This window comes from Leuresthes tenuis, unplaced genomic scaffold (assembly GCF_036924035.1).
Source record: "Leuresthes tenuis unplaced genomic scaffold, fLeuTen1.0.hap1 SCAF_3, whole genome shotgun sequence".
Taxonomy (NCBI): domain Eukaryota; kingdom Metazoa; phylum Chordata; class Actinopteri; order Atheriniformes; family Atherinopsidae; genus Leuresthes; species Leuresthes tenuis.
The window spans coordinates 3,158,909-3,177,243 of NW_027325357.1; the positions used below are offsets into that span (position 1 = coordinate 3,158,909).

General features: G+C 42.0%; 1 protein-coding gene across 1 annotated transcript in view; it reads right to left on the reverse strand.

Moving 5' to 3' along the window:
* Positions 1-18,335, reverse strand: part of ripor3 (RIPOR family member 3) — a 68,069-nt gene that overhangs the window by 42,368 nt on the left and 7,366 nt on the right. The window contains exon 2 of the mRNA XM_072381445.1: positions 4,790-4,866. The gene's annotated coding sequence lies outside the window, so the exon portion shown is untranslated. The remainder of the gene's footprint in view (positions 1-4,789; positions 4,867-18,335) is intronic.

An 18,335-nucleotide genomic window follows, 5' to 3' on the forward strand; every position in this document is an offset into this window, starting at 1 on the left:
TTCTGACCCTAAAAAAATCCCTTTGAACATCCATTTGGTCCCAACAAAACACTTTGGACCCCACAAGCATAGTGGGCGCCTTGTTTTCTGACCTTATAAATACAGAAAAAGTAGACACACACACAGACAGAAGGATTTAATTTGCTTTTTTCCTCGGCTCCTCTCTTTCTCCTCCCTTCCCAGCTGGGAGTGGTGCTGTGTGTGTTTCTTAAATGTACTTTCGGTGGACTCATCAGCACCATCTCTGCCATTCAGCTCCATTTCACTGGTTTCATGTCACACACAAACCCCAGAAACTGGGAAAATCTGCAAAGCCGACGGGCCTGAAGGCCTCGTCCGTTCAACAGCTTAAGAAGCACATACGAGTGATTTAAGAGAAGTTATTGTAGTCCCTGATATTTGCTTGTGTGGGCTCTGCTGCTCCACTGCTTACCGACACTTTTCAGGACGGAGATGGCATCACAAAACAAGGAATTCTTATTCCCAACTCATCACACTCTGTCAATTCTCCAGCTGCATGTTAGCAGGAACCCTCTCTGGTAGGAGCTGAGGAACCGGCTGTGCTGAAACACTAAAAGGAGCCACATGGACTTGTGTCTGCAGCTGATTGGCTCGTTCAGGTTTTCCTCTGGCTTTTTGTTGGTTATTCCCCTCCCTGCTGCATCTCACAATTAGTGAAAACACGTTTAACTTTCTTCCTTCTTGGTTTAGTCTCCTTTATTTCCTTTTTTTTTTAAATCATCTGTTTTAGATGTGATCGTTTCTTTGACCTTTCCAGTTATTCTCCTTCCTCTCTGCTCATTTCCAACAACCTCTGGCTTTGAGCTCATCCGTGATCATTAGAAGAAAGCTTTAAACTGCTTTAATTTTCCCTTAAGATTCAAAGAAAATAGAAAACACAGCGTTATCTCTCACACAAATCAATCCCTGCAGAGTTCTGCCAGCAAAGTTATTCAGCATAAATCAAAGAGATTCTTCCGCAAGACAAGAGAGAGACAGCGTAGATGTTAAGCCTTTACTCCTCTTCCATGTTAAATAAAAACATTTGTGGATGAAAGTTGTGTGTCTGGTTTTAGATCATCTCTGACTCCCGCCACCTCTGGCTCAGTGCCAGCTGAAATGTGATTGGTTGGCCCATTTTTGAGGGGGTCAGAGGCCACAGATGACTCATGCACTCTGGGGTGAAGAACTATGTTGTTCTGGATGGATTCACACGTTCACGCTTCCTTCTCGCAGCGTTTGTTCATAATGTTCCTAAAACAGCAGCTTTAGTTCTTTTGTGTTACGTAACCCACAACTGATCAGTTTCACTTTGACACTTTGTTTGAAATGCTGTCGAGAACGTTTCACAATGAAGATCTAAACCCTCAAATTCAAATTATAGCTGCGTTGGAGGGTTACAGAGTGCACGGCCGGCCGGGCTCGGTCCTGCTGCTACGCTCTGCCGGCGGTGGTTGGATGCAACGTTACGTTAATTAGAAACACGACGTCTGCAGGGAACGATAAAATGGAGCCTCTTTTTGGACCGGAGGACAATGAGCAGAGAGACTCTTTCTGCAGAATAAACACACTTGTGAAGGGAGTGGGCGTGGACAGCCATCTTTACAGTTTATCCAGTTAAAAGCTGAATCACAAACTGTTTTTCATGCATCTTGAGCTTTTCCCCCCAAAGCATCGTGGGTCTGATATCTTGGAATTATCACACCAGCCTTCAAACATCCCATTTTGATGGAGCCAGTTTAGTATTTGGTTATTTTGAGTTATCAGCTCATTTCATCGGCTGTTTTATGAGCTCGAGTTCTGCTGAGCATCACAAAGAGTTTATAAAAGAGATGTTTTTCTGTCCCATGCTCAGTTACACTGAGTCACTCAAAATTAATTTAATTGATTAACTTAAAACCAAGTCTGGGAGCAGCAATATAATAGATGAGCAGCATAAACCTTTTCACCCGCAGCCTGAGACACGAAGAATAAGAAACATCTGTTTTTTATAAGGTCGTCGTTTTCTATCTGATCTATCTGGAAAACTTCTACATCATTTCCTGAAACCTGACTGGATTAAATCTAGTTGTCGAGTGTCAGGTTCAAAGTCTCAGCCGATCATTTTGTCAGTCTTTGCTCAGATGGATATCGACATCTTTCTGAGACAATTCCCAGCTAGCATGAAGTTGCTTTTTACCACCCACAGAGATGTTATTTACACAAAGTGAAAGCATTGATGTGGCACTGCAGCTCATCTGGTGGCACACACTCACTCAGAGTTTGGGTCTTTGCTGTGGAAGGTCTGGGATTGACTCCGGGCCAGGCGGTTCACTGCAGAACACATCACTGCTTCCTCTCTAAACAACTTTCCCATCTTTGCTTTTCTGGCTTTCAAACAGGGGCTAAAAAAGCTCAGAAAATATCTAAAAAAAAGACGCCTTTTTACTCATTAAAACAATAGATCTTGTTAGAAAATACGGTATAACTTTTATTTTCATAGATCCATTTGCATGTGGGACTCTTTTCAGTATAATAGATGCTTAATATATAATATATATATATATATATATATACACAGTTATAGAATATGTAGCATTCATGCAGAGCACATTCTTATACCATCCGAACACCAAAATAAGCATGTTTATTGTGTTTTTTTTAAACCAACATCTCTCTCCACATGTTAAATTTGACATTTTCGGAGCCAGTTTAGTGCCAGCAGCGAAAAAACAAAAGAAAACTTGTGGAAATCTGTTCTCTCATCTTATAAACTGTACCCACAGATTTATGAAGACACCTCTTTAAAGCCAACAACAAGTTGGTGGTGGTGGAAAGGGTAAAAAAAAAAAGGCCCCCCCTCCTGCCGGTTGTGTCAGGGAAAACAGTTGCTCTTGAACACACCACGAAGAAAACAGCTGACTCCAACATAAGCATGCACCAAGGGACACAACTTTGCCAGTTGGAGCAGGAGTCTATAGATATATATAAAAAAACAATGTTTATATAAAGTCAGGTCATTATTAGTTAAGTTTTTAATCATACAACATGGTTCCAGAGGCTGTTTTAATGTGTTTAGACTCAAAAACCTGCATTTAAATCTAAATTAACTCATCATATGGGATGTTTTGTACACGTTTTTATTAAGCATACGTTTACTTACAATGGAGTCCATTCATTACAGATCTGACAGTGATTTAACATGACAAACTGGCTCTTTATGGCAGCGATACATGCAGTGCTGCTGCCCTCGTCTATTTTTAGTTCAGCAGAAGCTGGAATGTGATTGGAGTAAATGCGAATCATGGAAGGAGGCTTGAATGGGGTCCAACGGGGGCCGTTTTTACATCAAAAAGAGAGGAGAGACAGATGGCCACAGACACGCCGGATGTCCCAAACGCTGATTGTTTGCTTGGTGAAGACGAGCTCTAAGGAATTCAAACCTGTGCCCATGGTTTACCAGCTGCAGAGCCTGTGCACACGAATCGCAACAACATACAGAACTGATCTCCAAGGAGTTAGATTTTCTTCCAATCTGCAGCGAGCACAAGGCAGGCTCAATGGAAACAACAAATGCTCCCATGTTCTGTGTCTAAAGGATGGAAACCTTCTGTTTAAAGTGCCTTAAACCTGCATTCGCTTTAAAAAGCCAGCAGGTGAAACTTGTATTGATCTGTTACCTCAGTTTATGGTTTAAGTCGCTGGTTTTTCTTCTTGTTTATTCGTGCACGGTGTCCATCTTATCAATTATGGCCCGGTTTGAATGAAAATGGATAATCAGAGCGTAGTTTCTGTGACAGAGAGACCAGAAAGGCTGGGTGAGAGATGTACGTCCATCTGTGTTGTGCCTTCTACTAATTCAGCCACTTTCTTCTGTTTTTCCCTTCACTTGACAGACTGAATGCTCTCCTGTTGCTACACGACAGAAGCAGCAAGTCCTCAGCATCTCTGAGGAAGCTCAGAGCTCCACACAGATAAAAGGATCAGGTCTGGTTTCCATTAGTGCCAATCAAAGCCGGATCCAAAAAAGACGCGACTGCCGCGGATTCATTTGACCTGGAAACGAGCCAAATTCAAGTAGTTCTATTGCTAAGAGAAAAGCCTTATGTTAGTGGGTGTTATTTACTTCATACGGACTTTAGTGCTGGATTAGTTTAAAAGAATTAAGCCCAGCACATTAACAAGGTGAAGAAATAATTAGCTGGTTAAAGGAGGGAGATTGTGAGGCAGGACTCGTCCTTTCTCCGGCTTCTCCGCTTTTTCCATTCGCTCACATTTCTCTCTGCCCTTCTTTCAACCTCCTGTTTTCACTCCTGTGGCTCAGTTTCTGTCAGCTGACTTTGCTCATTTGTAACGTCTCTCGCTGCCCGTTCATCTTCATCCCCATCTCCCTGCTGTGTGTTGTGTTATGCGGCGATATGAAGGGTTTCTGTGTGTTTTAGACCGAGCCAGAGCAAAGATTACAAGACTCCAAAGTAACAGAATCTCTTAAATCTATTTACACGAACCCTTTCACACACTTCATCTTCCTGAGGAGATAAAAACATCTCAGACATGCCTTTAAAGAGATACAAACATCTTTCCAGCGCATAAAAATCATCCTTAACTGATTATCTTCATCAATAAACAGCCCAGAGCGGAAAAACGCGAGTCATGTTGATGGTAACTTTGAAATTCAGATGTGGATTAAAGTCAGACTTTCATCAGAGCTGCAGCTTAAGCATCGACAAACAGATTTGTTATGAGAATAGTTAGTCTGTAGAAGAGTCCACGCACAGGAAAAGTTCCCCTCAGTCATCTCTGCTCTTACCTTTCTGTCTGATGGAAACATCCAAGCTGGGATGATGTCAGGGCTCAGCAGTGGCGTCACTTCATCGTCACACAACACTGAAACAGTAACAGATAACGATAAAAATCACCATTTTCTGTGAAAAAAAAGTCACAAAAACATTATTTCTCCCCACTTAAAAAGAAAAATCTCCCATTTTTATGGTTTTGATGTAAGCAAATGCTGCATTTCTCAGTGTGAAGCATATGAAGTCGCTGCCTGCTGATCCTAACCCTCAGGTTGGGGTTTTGTGCAGGACAGGAGCTGCGATCTATTAGGCCTAAACATGCATTTTAACTTTTAACTGACATTGAAGTAGGACAGTTAGCTGTGTGGAAAACGTGTGGGGTGGGTTTAAAACACATGCCTCTTTCTCCTTGTAAGCATTTATGGTTAAATGAACAGTGTTGTGAGGCTAAACGTGACGGAACAGCAACATCAGGGATGGAATTAACTTCTTCTGACTCTTTAGAGTAAAACTGCTTTTATTTATTAACTATTAGACACAAAAATTTAACTGTTTCTTTGTTTATGTCGTCCTTAAGGTCCATCACACCCCACTTTATGTTCTTTTTGTCATCTGATGGTTCTCTCACCCTCAGTCTGAGGCCCTGGTTCTCAACTGGAAAAAGATGGAGTGAAGATGGGTCTTTGCCTCAGGTGAAGGCAAGGCTGAGCAAGACATGGACCGAGGGATTGGGGCTTTGCCGGAAGGCGACGCTTTTGATTTACTCGTCTATTTCTGCTCCAACCGGGGATGCACCAGTACATTTCATGGTCATGAGATTTGGGTAACAGTGAAGGGAAGATGGTGGATGGATACAGAACTGGGAAGATGGTGGATGGATACAGAACTGGGAAGATGGTTGATGGATACAGAACTGGGAAGATGGTGGATGGATACAGAACTGGGAAGATGGTGGATGGATACAGAACTGGGAAGATGGTGGATGAATGGTTGATGGATACAGAACTGGGAAGATGGTGGATGGATACAGAACTGGGAAGATGGTGGATGAATGGTTGATGGATACAGAACTGGGAAGATGGTGGATGGATGGTTGATGGATACAGAACTGTGCAGACAAGCTTTAGATGCTTTTAGATTCTTAGTTCCCACCAAAGGCAACTGTTTGGACCCAAAAAGGACCAGAAACTGCAGTTGACCTCAAACTAGAGAGATTTATCACACAGAGATAAAACATATAATTAGGTGAATATTAAAGTGATTTTACAGTCATTTTAGTTAGTTAGAAATGCCACATGTTTCTGATACAGTTGTACTTTATTAAAAAGTTGGCTTCTTGTGTCAAAAATACTTTATTTATCACAAAACCATTCACTTCAAACCCCAATTTCTGAGTGATGTTTCCCCCGATGGTTTGTCAGAAATGTGCCAAATTCTCCAAAAATACTGGAACAAACTTCCTGCCAAGTACTTTAAAAGCTGTGGCGTTTCAAGCCAAGCTCAGACAGATCATTACTGAAGATATGAGAACGTATGCAGCACTGTGTGAAAGTGCTGATCCACGCTCGCATTTCTTCCTGTTTGCTTCCAAGCAGCCAGACTTTCTTGTAATCTTTTAAAGTGCTCTTCAGCAGTAGTTCTCCAGGCTTTCTGAGGAAAAAGGCTCCCAACTCAAGGGATGAATAGGAGCTGCAACAGTAGGGTTAGTTTTTCATGTGTTTGTCAGAGCCATCTTCAGCTTGCATCTGCTCTGCAGTCTCTCTTCCCCCCCAGAGACTGAAGTCTGCCTCAGTCTGAGGCATGTTTTCATGGTTTTATTTTCTTTGGTCCTCACAGCTGAGAGGAAAGACCCCCCCTTTCCTCTCATTTGTATCCCTCGGCTCCATCTGTGCATGAGTAACTGACAGAAAAGAGACCCGGCTCTCTTGATTCAGTTTCTTTTTGTTTTGCTCCGATGTGAGGGACAGGATGTGGGGAACGGAGGAAGAGGAGGAGGAGAGCTCTGGCTTTGTAATCATAGAAACTCTCCATGGTCCTTCCCCTCATTAGCCCTGCTGTCAACACCACTTAACCTGAGCATAAAACTTGCTGAACACACAAAAATACACTACTTTAAAAGTGTAAACGCTCACTTTTTCTGCCCCTCTCTGTCTCAAATGATGAATTCTTTATTATCATCTGACTGACTTCTCATTCTGAGCCACGGTCAGGTTGATATTTTTCCCAGTTACCCGTTAAAGATGTAAACTTTAAGCATAACTCGACCAAAACAACTTTATTTGGGCCCCTTAGGTCCAACACAGCCCATTCAGTGAGGGACTCAGATTAGCAGTGATTTCAATTAAATTCAGTTTATTTATAAAGCGCCAAATTACAACAAATGTCACCTCAAGGCACTTAAGTAATACAGTCCAATTCAAGTCAATTGGAATTCAATTCATTGTAATCATAATCCAATGAATTAATTTCAAAATAATCCAATTAATTCATATGGAGCCAATTCAAAAACAATATCCAAGCTAAGGAAACCAACAGATTGCACCGAAACTTGTCTTCAGTCCAATCTCCCGTCCTGAGCCTGTGGAAAGGAACGACTCCCTTTTAATTTCTACATCTGACTCCCATCTCAGTGTAGAAATATTGAGCTTCTCTATCTCCACCCAGCTTCAACTTTAAATCATGCTGCTTTTGTTGTAACACAGCAGAGAATCCAAGAAAAAATGTGCTGATATTCCTCTACCAGGGCTTAAGTGGGATAAAAATCTGATTTCTAACATCCTAACTTTCCCCACAGGGGAACAGTGAAGCCCAGCCTCATGCAGCTGATATGAGGCAGGATTTTTGATGGAATGGTATCCAAGGACAGATCCTGTGGTCAAGTGGGTCCCTCCACCCCTAAAATGAGTTGCTCTGAACAGAGCTGTAAATTCATGGTTGGAAAAAGGAGCTGTCATACTGTCTCTCTGTGTTATTTAAACTAAACTCTGTCACATACATGTCATCAGGAGCTCAGGAAACAGTCTGAACTTGTGATACAAGTGCAAAAATATGTCTTGTTTTGAGCAGCTTTTGTCCACATACCTCCACAATTCCATTCTCATCAGCCTCACCTGCAACTTAAACAGTATTTGGTTGACATTTGTCAGCATTATAACATGCTTAGCCGAGTGGCGAACACAGTAAATGTTGCTCTTTTTGCTACACACTCCTCTCATTTGTCCAGTTTCTGCCTCTTTGTCTCTTCTCTTCTGTCCTCAACCTGAAAACTGATATGAGCCAAATATGCAGAAGGATGTCTCAATTCCTCGAGTGCACCTGGAGGACATTTGAGGTTTGGTGCAGAGGCAGAGTACGGTATTTATGACAGAAGTCTTCTGCCTCGTCTGAAAAGGGGTGTGACACGTTAAACCCACAATGTAAACTGAATTAAATGTTGTCACGAACAACTTTAATGCCATACTGTGCATTAAAAGACCCGGTTTGATGATGCAGCTGTAAAATTACAGCTCTGGAGCTCATGTTTGTCCTTCACTGCCCTGCTTTGCATCTCTCATGGAGGGGCTGTGACATGACAACAGTAGTCAAGGATGTTCAGTTGGGCAAATGGACTTTAAGTGCTGGAGCTAAACCCCACAGATGTTAGCTAAAAGATTTACTCTAATAGATTTACCACACCAGCAACCGAGGCCCACAGACGACTCCTTTCAGTGTCTTGAGTCTAATGTCTCTAAGAGTTTTATCTGTCCATGTGCTGCAGGCATCAGGCTGATTTAAGGCACAACTTGGAAGATGCTAACGGCAGATGTTTCATTTGAGGCCTGAGGCTTGGCTGGAGGTTCACCTGGAGTTTGTACTGAAAGCTGCGATATGTCACAATGTTTTGGTGACTTTTAGAAATGATTTACAGCCACAATCTAATTCTAAACTGAAAATGTAAGAAACAGAATCGTAATCTGCGTTTACTTCCAAACATATGTTCTTAATGTGAGGATTTTTTTAATCAGAGATGGCAAATTATGAAATTAGGGTCAGTTATGAAGGCGTTTTCTGTCTGTAACTCTTGTCTTTAGCTGCACTGCTTGCTGTGCAGCAGCAAAAGTGTGCCGAGCCTCTTATAGAGAGCAGGTGGCCCGTTAGGTGTCTAATTATGTGTTGATCTTTGTCAGCTGACAACCAGTGAATCCCAACCAGGAAAAGCTGTGAGGGGAATGATCACGAGAGCCAGATATCAGTCTGAGCTGAACCTTTCAAGCTTTTATTATCAGTTTTATTGACTGGATTTATCTGTTGTTCATCATCCCAAACACACAAGCTGTTGTGCAGTCAAAGAGTTGCAAATTATTCTAATTCTAATAGAAAATGATGGAATATTGAAAGGATACGATCAGTAAATAAAATCCTTCCCACAAACTATTTTGTCGGCTTGTCGCATGAGCCTTTAAATACAAGTCATGTTGTAATGATCTGTGTGTGATTTATATAAAGCAGAGATGTGACGCTGTTGGAGGTTAATGTCATTTCAGTCTCGTCTTTCCTCCATCCTCCTGTTTGTGGCCCAGAAATCACACACAGCTAAACATTTTGAAGTTCTAAAGTTCTCTATAGGTGAGGATAAAACCGTGTATCCTGTTTTTGTGGCAAGCTGTGGCATCTGAAGGAGGCTTGCCACATTAATTCCACACTTTCAAATTAATTAAAGGTCATTTTCTACTTTTTCAGGAATAGATTTAATGCTCCTCTGACAGGGACGGTGTTAAGCTGCAGTTAAACAAAGGATGCAGTTGTTTCACATGTCCTTATTTAGTTGATTTTGGTTAAAAAAAATAAAGCATGGATGTCTCACCTCACATATTCAGCTTGCCTCTGGTGGAAGGCACTAAGCTGCAAATAGAGGAGTCGAGTGGAGGCCTCAGGTATGCACAAATTGTGAAATTAGGTGGTCTTCATTGTCTTTTTCTTATTATTCTTAAGTGGTGGGTGGCACTTAAAGGGGAACTTCTGTATTTTTAAACCTAGGCCTTATTTCTGGCATGAAATACTTTCATCTACTCACAGAGAACAGTCACAGAGCGAAAGTTGGCGTCTTTCGGAAGCTATTTAGATAACTCCTGATTGGTGTATATCCATATAACGGAGTGAACGGGGCTTAGAGGATGCAGCCTCTAAATAAGGCATTATCTGTCTTTATTTTACCAATACTCTAAGAAGAATGAATGAATGAACGTGTGCTATAGCTCTGTTAGCTCATAGCTGCTGTTATGTGGCTACTTGCAGCTATAGGAGAGCTAACGGAGGGATTTCTACACAGGCACTCTACTGGGACCACTTCATCCACACGCCCCCCTGCAGCACAGCTCATTCACTCCGGTAAGAACGTCCATCTTACTCAAAGTCGTCGTTCATGTTGTCAAAATCTGATAAATATCCTGCCATGTTGCACAAAACTATCAGCAGCAAACTCTGTGTGAAGTTAGCCGACTGTCACAGAGCACGGAGTGAATAAACTGTGCTGCAGGGGGGCATGTGGATAAAGTGGTCCCAGTAGAGTGCCTGTGTAGAAATCCCTCCGTTAGCTCTCCTATAGCTGCAAGTAGCCACATAACAGCAGCTATGAGCTAACAGAGCTATAGCACACGTTCATTCATTCATTCTTCTTAAAGTATGGGTTCAACCCTAACCCTAACCCTAACCCTCGTTTCTCCTCAGCAGTTCAAGCAAAAAACAGATGTTTTCAGAAGCTGGTGAGAACAGACGTGTCATCCAAACACATGGTTATCCAGCAGATTGAAAGATTCACTATGAAACTCATTGTAGAAGTTAGAGAATACATTAGGTCCCCCAAATAAATATGACCCCACCACCAATGTCATAAAAACTGAGTTAAAGGGGAACGATGCAGCCTCTAAATAAGGCATTATCTGTCTTTATTTCACCAATACTTTAAGAAGAATGAATGAATGAACGTGTGCTATAGCTCTGTTAGCACATAGCTGCTGTGTTGTTGTTATTGGGGGCTATCAGAGGTCTTTCTACACACTCGTCTACTGGGACCACTTCATCCACACGCCCCCCTGCAGCACAGTTTATTCACTCCGTGCTCTGTGACAGTCGGCTAACTTCACACAGAGTTTGCTGCTGATAGTTTTGTGCAACATGGCAGGATATTTATCAGATTTTGACGACGTGGACGACGACTTTGAGTAAGATGGACGTTCTTACCGGAGTGAATAAGCTGTGCTGCAGGGGGGCGTGTGGATGAAGTGGTCCCAGTAGAGTGCCTGTGTAGAAATCCCTCCGTTAGCTCTCCTATAGCTGCAAGTAGCCACATAACAAACTTCTCTAGAGCTGCTTTAATTCTGCTAACCCTAACCCTAACCCTTTTGACATAAAGTCTAATTGAGTCTTTGTAAATCATCATCATATCTATTTGGATCCTTTTTGAAGAAATTGTTATTATTGTAACACATTGTCAGGAGTTCCAAATGTAAGTTTATGGGAATAAAAGGTGAACAGAAACACACAAGAGTACAAACATAATGTATGAGCTCAATAAAACATGCAGTCAGTCCGGTTCTGTAGCAGGTTTCCTCACATATGCTCAATAAAAGAAGCGTCATGGAGGGAACCTGTATTTTATAACCAGAAGTCCTGTAAGGAGCGAGGCTGAAGAAAACTTCTCTTCCAAAACAGACACACACTCGAAAACACACACAGAAAATTGAGCATCTAATGTTATTCTGAAGAATTTACTCATGAAAAGATGTCAGATTTTCATGTTTTCTGTGTCAGGCTTGGCTGAGTTCATGCTGGGTTTTCTTTTTTCTGTGTATTTTTGATTTATTGCTCACTCTGTTCCTGTATTTTAGGCTTTTTCAGGTGTTTTTTTCTTTCTGCTCTCTCTGTTCACCTGGATTCAATCATCTAATCACCACACCTGCCTTTAGTTTGTCATTAGCTCCCTCTGTTCAGTGCCAGATCCTCAGCATTGTGTTTTTATGTCAAGCCTTGTTCCAAATCCAGGTTTAGTGTCTGTTTGTTGGATCTTTTGCTGTTTGGGTTTTCCTGTTACTGCGGTGTCTTTGTTTTTTTTAGAATAAAGTTTATCTTTCATTCTCATCTGCCTGCCTCCAGCTCACATTTGAGTCCACTTCATCCACTTCAAGATAGTATGAAGGGTCCTGAAGGATAGAAATCATCCCTAAATTTCAATCTACATGCAGAACAATACCATTTGGCAGCAGCTGGAGCTCATAAACTGCCACCTCGAATCCATGCACTGCAGGTGATTATGTAAAGAAATCAGGGTTTGGGAATTCTCTAGTTTATATTCAGACCTAAAACAACTCTTTTCAACTTCCTTTAACCCTGCAGTCTGCATAATGTTCTGTCCAGTGGCCAAGACACTGCTTTGCAGCACTGCTGCCGGTGACACAAACCTGACATGAGAAAAATAAGACTGCGCTCAGTTTATGTGGAACAGTATGAAGAGAAGACTCACATCTGCTTGGAGAAAAATTAGGAAAATCCGAGTTAAAAACCGGCATTACTGGTAGGATCCAGAGTTAAATATACATGCACTCATGACACAGCTCTGTGGGCGCTGTGAAGGAAAACATTGTGCAACTCATCTCAAAAGAATTAAATGCAGAAAGGGAAGCCACACAGGGTACAAGGACTTACATTTCACACGATCTACTTCACTTGGCATGTGAGCCATTGAAAGAGCCCTGTGGTATGAGCTTGGCCAATCTGAACCTTCACCCAAGTGTGAAATGGAAAGTCTTACTCTGCCCCCCGAGGCTACAAGCATTTAGCTTCACTCACAGGAGGCATCCCGGCTCAGAAAATCCGAACTTAAAACAACTCTTGTGATGTGTTTAAGCTGAGACGATCAGCTGCGATCTGTGTATTTCAGTCATGCCGCAGAAAAGAGACGTTTCACCGGGGTCAGCTGCTTTCAGCACCGTCTTTTCTCCTCAGCAGTTCAAGCAAAAACCAGATGTTTTCAGAAGCTGGTGAGAACAGACGTGTCATCCAAACACATGGTTATCCAGCAGATTCAAAGATTCACTGTGAAACTCATTGTAGAAGTTAGAGAATACATTAGGTCCCCCAAATAAATATGACCCCACCACCGATGTCATAAAAACTGAATTAAAGGGGAACTCCGGTATTTTTAAACCTGGACCTTATTTCTGGCATGAAATACGTTCATCTACTCACCGAGAACAGTTTGGTGAAAGTCGGCGTCCCTCGTAAGATATTTAGATTCCTCAAGATCCATATAACGGAGTGAACGGGGCTTAGAGGATGCAGCCTCTAAATAAGGCATTATCTGTCTTTATTTCACCAATACTTTAAGAAGAATGAATGAATGAACGTGTGCTATAGCTCTGTTAGCTCATAGCTCTGTTATGTGGCTACTTGCAGCTATAGGAGAGCTAACGGAGGGATTTCTACACAGGCACTCTACTGGGACCACTTCATCCACACGCCCCCCTGCAGCACAGTTTATTCACTCCGTGCTCTGTGACAGTCGGCTAACTTCACACAGAGTTTGTTGCTGATAGTTTTGTGCAACTTGGCAGGATATTTATCAGATTTTGACGATATGAACGATGACTTTGAGTAAGATGGACGTTCTTACCGGAGTGAATGAGCTGTGCTGCAGGCGGGAGTTGATGATGTCATCCCAACAGACGATTGTGTAGAAAGCCCTCGATAAGCCCCCCGATAGCCGCCAATAACAACAACACAGCAGCTATGAGCTAACAGAGCTATAGCACACGTTCATTCATTCATTCTTCTTAAAGTATTGGTGAAATAAAGACAGATAATGCCTTATTTAGAGGCTGCATCCTCTAAGCCCCGTTCACTCCGTTATATGGATCTGGAGGAATCTAAATATCTTCCGAAGGACGCTGACTTTCACCAAACTGTTCTCGGTGAGTAGATGAACGTAATTCATGCCAGAAATAAGGTCCCTTTAATAAGCCACCCAGCTGCCACTGTCCTGCAAATGCATCTTCTCTTGATGCCAAAATTCTGGCAATGATGAAGGAAAGACCAGAAAGAAGATATATTTAGTGAGCTTCCAGAATGAGGAGCTGTGCCACAGGTGAAACGTTGTGTTTGGGGCAAGAAGTCGATTCATAAACCAAAATGGATGCAGTTTCTGGTCAGATGGCAGGAGTAGAAGTAGAAGTAGAAGTTGAGAATGTTTCAAATAGAGCAATTATTCACGAAAGTGTTGAGATTCACTCATCCGGGACACAAGTATGAAGGCTTGCAGTCATTTCTGGTCCACACCCCCCTCTTAGTGATGCAGAGACTGTGCTAAGATACGCTGAGGATAGTGAACACTTTGCTGTCGTGGAACAGGTCTCAGGTCAGTTGCGTTGTGTCGGTTAATCCGCCTGAGAGCACGGAGGACGACGTTTTCTCCTATCAGCAGAGACCAGAAGAATCTGCAGGCCTCTATCAGGGGAACGAGGCGCATGCTGGAAAACGATAAAGCACGAACATGAATGTATGGGATATTATGGGCATTATGTTGATGTGGAGCTGCTCGATGAAACAAAACGTTTGAACTTTTAGGTAAATAGAAATCTGTGATCTCGGATGTGTCTAAAACCTGAAGGATTGCATTTTAATCCCTCGGAGCAGGACGCTGATCCTCATGTTTAACCTGGTACGTGTCGTTAAACAGCCTCCGCTAACCTGTCAGGGATCAGAGCGCAGGTTTGACCTCTGACCCCGGCTGGACGCCAGCGTGGTGTCAAATTGGACCCGTGGGGCTTTTAGATCTCTGTTTATAAGCCTGGATGAACTCTCCACAGTTTGAGCTCAAAGCTTGGACAGAAGTGTGGATTGTTTCCTGTGTTGTGTGAGGTCCTGCTGAACATGTAACACGTGTGTTTGTGTCAGAGGATAAATGTCTCTGCAATGAAATGAATTAACTATTTACCCTCTTGTTCTCTGTCTTTTCTTTAAAGAAGCTCTGAGGAAACAATTGTACCAAAAATCATTTAAACAGAAGCAAGATTTAAAGTATTTAAAGGAGTTCTTTGTAGCCACATTGCTGACAGAAAGTGACTGAAATGAAAGCTGGATTTCACAGTTTTAGTCGTTTATTTTTTTTTCTCAAAGCCCACTTCATAACTTTTAATTTACACATCTAAAGAAATTCAAATATGTGCTTGTGGGTGTAGGTTATTAATTAGATAATGCACTAATTTGTTGTGTAAAATGATAGCAAAAGATGCTAGTGGGTCGTAAAATCCTTACATTTTGCACCGGTTGTTGCTGGGTTGTGCGCGGCCATCTGTTCAGATACGGTTATGATACAGCTGCTTTCTGAAAATACCTTTTCTGAAGCAGGAGTTAGATTTGTCTCTGCAGATTGTGATGATCCTCATTTCCTTCCCATTTAAAAATATATGGACAAATTTACAAAATTCCGCACAATGAAACCTTTTGGCCCTGAGTTGTTTCCACCTCCATGAAGTGGTGAAATAGAAACAAGTCTGAATGTTTACGACCCCCATTATGATCTCATGAGGCCCCAGATTTATTATGAGACTCCGGAGGCTCCAAATCTCGGAGTCAGGAACCACTGCGCTACACTGTAACAGCAATATATAAAGAATAAGCAGTTGAACCTCGACCAGCTGCAGCCATAAAGTGTTCCTCGCATTCTGATGACTGAATATTAATAATTTAAGAGCATAATAAATAATACAGTACATCAAACTATAGCTGATGGTGCTATTTGACCTGTGAGGTGAGCATCTTGAGTACAGAACTTCTCAAGCAAGGGCCCACATGCACACACCTACGCTGGAAACATCCATGCAAAACGCACCGAACTTCCAGAAGTTCTCTGGAAACTAAAGCAGGGCGGAAGCATTCAGGTGAGTGGGTTTAGTGCTGGGAACAGAGGAGGCAGATAAAGCCCTGTGCAGATGATCGCGTTAACTTGTAAAAGTCCAGATGAACGACATGTTTCTCCAGTTAAAGCAGCCGATGTCTCAGCCTGTTAGTTACTTACTGAGGAATATTCCAACAGTAGTGTGGATCTGCTCTGGAACCATTCAGCAGGAATAAGAAGTTCACACGTTTCTTCATCAGCTTTCGGTTAGAAAATCATTGGATCTGTGCTCATTCATTCATTCTTCATGAATTTCTGAGGCAGATTTATGGCAGCAGCAGCACCCGAGCTGCCGCTCTGTGTACAATGTGAGCCTTGTTCAGCACTTTGCTTAAGATCGCAGACGACCATTATGGGGTTTGTGTCATTTTACGGCTCGATGCTGTGCAGTGGAGGCTTTCTGTAAATTAAAGCGCATAAAAATGAGAGAAAACCAGAGGAATTATAACTACAGCTGCTGAAAATCATAAAATTTGCCTCGTTAGGCTTTATGGAAAATATTCTGGGAAGCTGAAATTCTTACAAAGTAAAATAGTTTAACATAAAAATGCAGTTTAGGAATGAATATTTTAAAAAAATAAAGTAAAACTGCTCTTTTAAGTTTTTATTTACACTCACAAAACACATTTAACTGATGAAACAATAAAACTTGGCTTGTGGTAAATGTCAGAATGGGTCTTCCAGCTCTGTTTAATCTACAGTTAGATTTTTAAAGAGGTCAAGAAGGTTGTTTCTGTTTCTGTAACAGTTGCAGTGATTACCGAAGGAGCTTTCTGGTCCATTTAATGATGGGTAAAACTATCATCTGTGTGCGGTGGTGATAAATTTCCTTTAATCTAACTATGAAACACATCTTCAGTGCGGTTACATGAGCGCCATCGGATCGGATTAATAATGGCTAAATTACAATAAAACTGAGTTATTCAGCTCATGTAGATGCCTTAATCTGACAGAAAAACAGATCGGATCGGGTTAAGACCCGAGATAACTCGATCCAAATGTAGACGACAGCGGATCGGATCGAGCGTTCTGCTCATGCTCCAGATTTTTTCCCGCGATCGTCACCCGGAAGTGGAAGGAGACGATATTCCTGTTGTTGTCAGAAAGAAACAAACAACGCGATGGAGAATGCGCCGTTGTGCATCGTCTGTGCCATAACCAGCTCATCACAGATGGAGAGGGACGCAGCTTCATCTCGCTCTGCGTTCACCATCTTTCTGAATGCCTGAGTTTGTTATTGTTGGCGGTGAAGACGTCAACAGGAAGTGGCTCTATTAGCGATAGCTGAAATGGGGACAGCGCCACCTATCGTACCGGGGTATGACATGCTTTGTGCCAGTGATTCCATTCATTCACCGCCATATATCCAAGGATAATTACCCTCAGATAAGGAGCAGAACCCAACTGTAGCTGTAATCCAGTTAATCTCATCATGGAGACCCACTGAGTGTTTTTAGATATATTCCTCCACTGGAACCCTCCTTCCATAAAAAGGGAGTAAAAACAGAAAGTAATGATTTGCAATTAATTCCAACTTCCTACATTATTTTGAAAAATGTCAATTTGTGCATTTGATGTCTGCAATATGTGAAACATACATCCACACGCATGGTTGCAGCACAGTTTATTCACTCCGATAAGAACGTCCATCTTACTCAAAGTTGTCGTTCACATTGTCAAAATCTGATAAATATCCTGCCATGTTGCACAAAACTATCAGCAGCAAACTCTGTGTGAAGTTAGCCGACTGTCACAGAGCACGGAGTGAATAAACTGTGCTGCAGGGGGGCGTGTGGATGAAGTGGTCCCAGTAGAGTGCCTGTGTAGAAATCCCTCCGTTAGCTCTCCTATAGCTGCAAGTAGCCACATAACAGCAGCTCTGAGCTAACAGAGCTATAGCACACGTTCATTCATTCATTCTTCTTAAAGTATTGGTGAAATAAAGACAGATAATGCCTTATTTAGAGGCTGCATCCTCTAAGCCCCGTTCACTCCGTTATATGGATCTCGAGTTATCTAAATAGCTTCCGAAGGACGCCGACTTTCACCAAACTGTTCTCAGTGAGTAGATGAACGTATTTCATGCCAGAAATAAGGTCCAGGTTTAAAAATACCGGAGTTCCCCTTTAAGACATGAACTAGCGATCGCTTGCATGATCTATGGCAGAGATTCCCACATCCGGTCCTCGAGGGCCGCTGTCCTGCAGGTTTTAGATGTTTCCCTGCTTCAACACACCTGATTCAGATGAAATGGATCTCTTCAAAAGATTAAGTTCTGCACCAGCCTGCTAATGAGGCATCGATGTAGTCGATGGTTTCCTGAAGACTTTTCAGCCTCTGATTCGTCGGCCCACAGGACAGTTTTTCACTTGGATCTCAGTCCACTGCAGAATCATGTTTGTTTTGACCTGTTAATCATTTTAACATCTTCTTAAACTGGTGGAAAAATAAAACTGCTGAATAAGATCCGCAACAGAAGTCTGTCTTTTTCTGTTTGTAAGAAATATAATAAACTACAAAGCTGAGGATCATAAATTGAGCATATTGCTCAGGTTTTTACAGCATTCTTGCTTTATTAGTCAGCACAGTGCAGTTAATTGTGACAGAAAATTCAGGAGGGAGCCAAAACA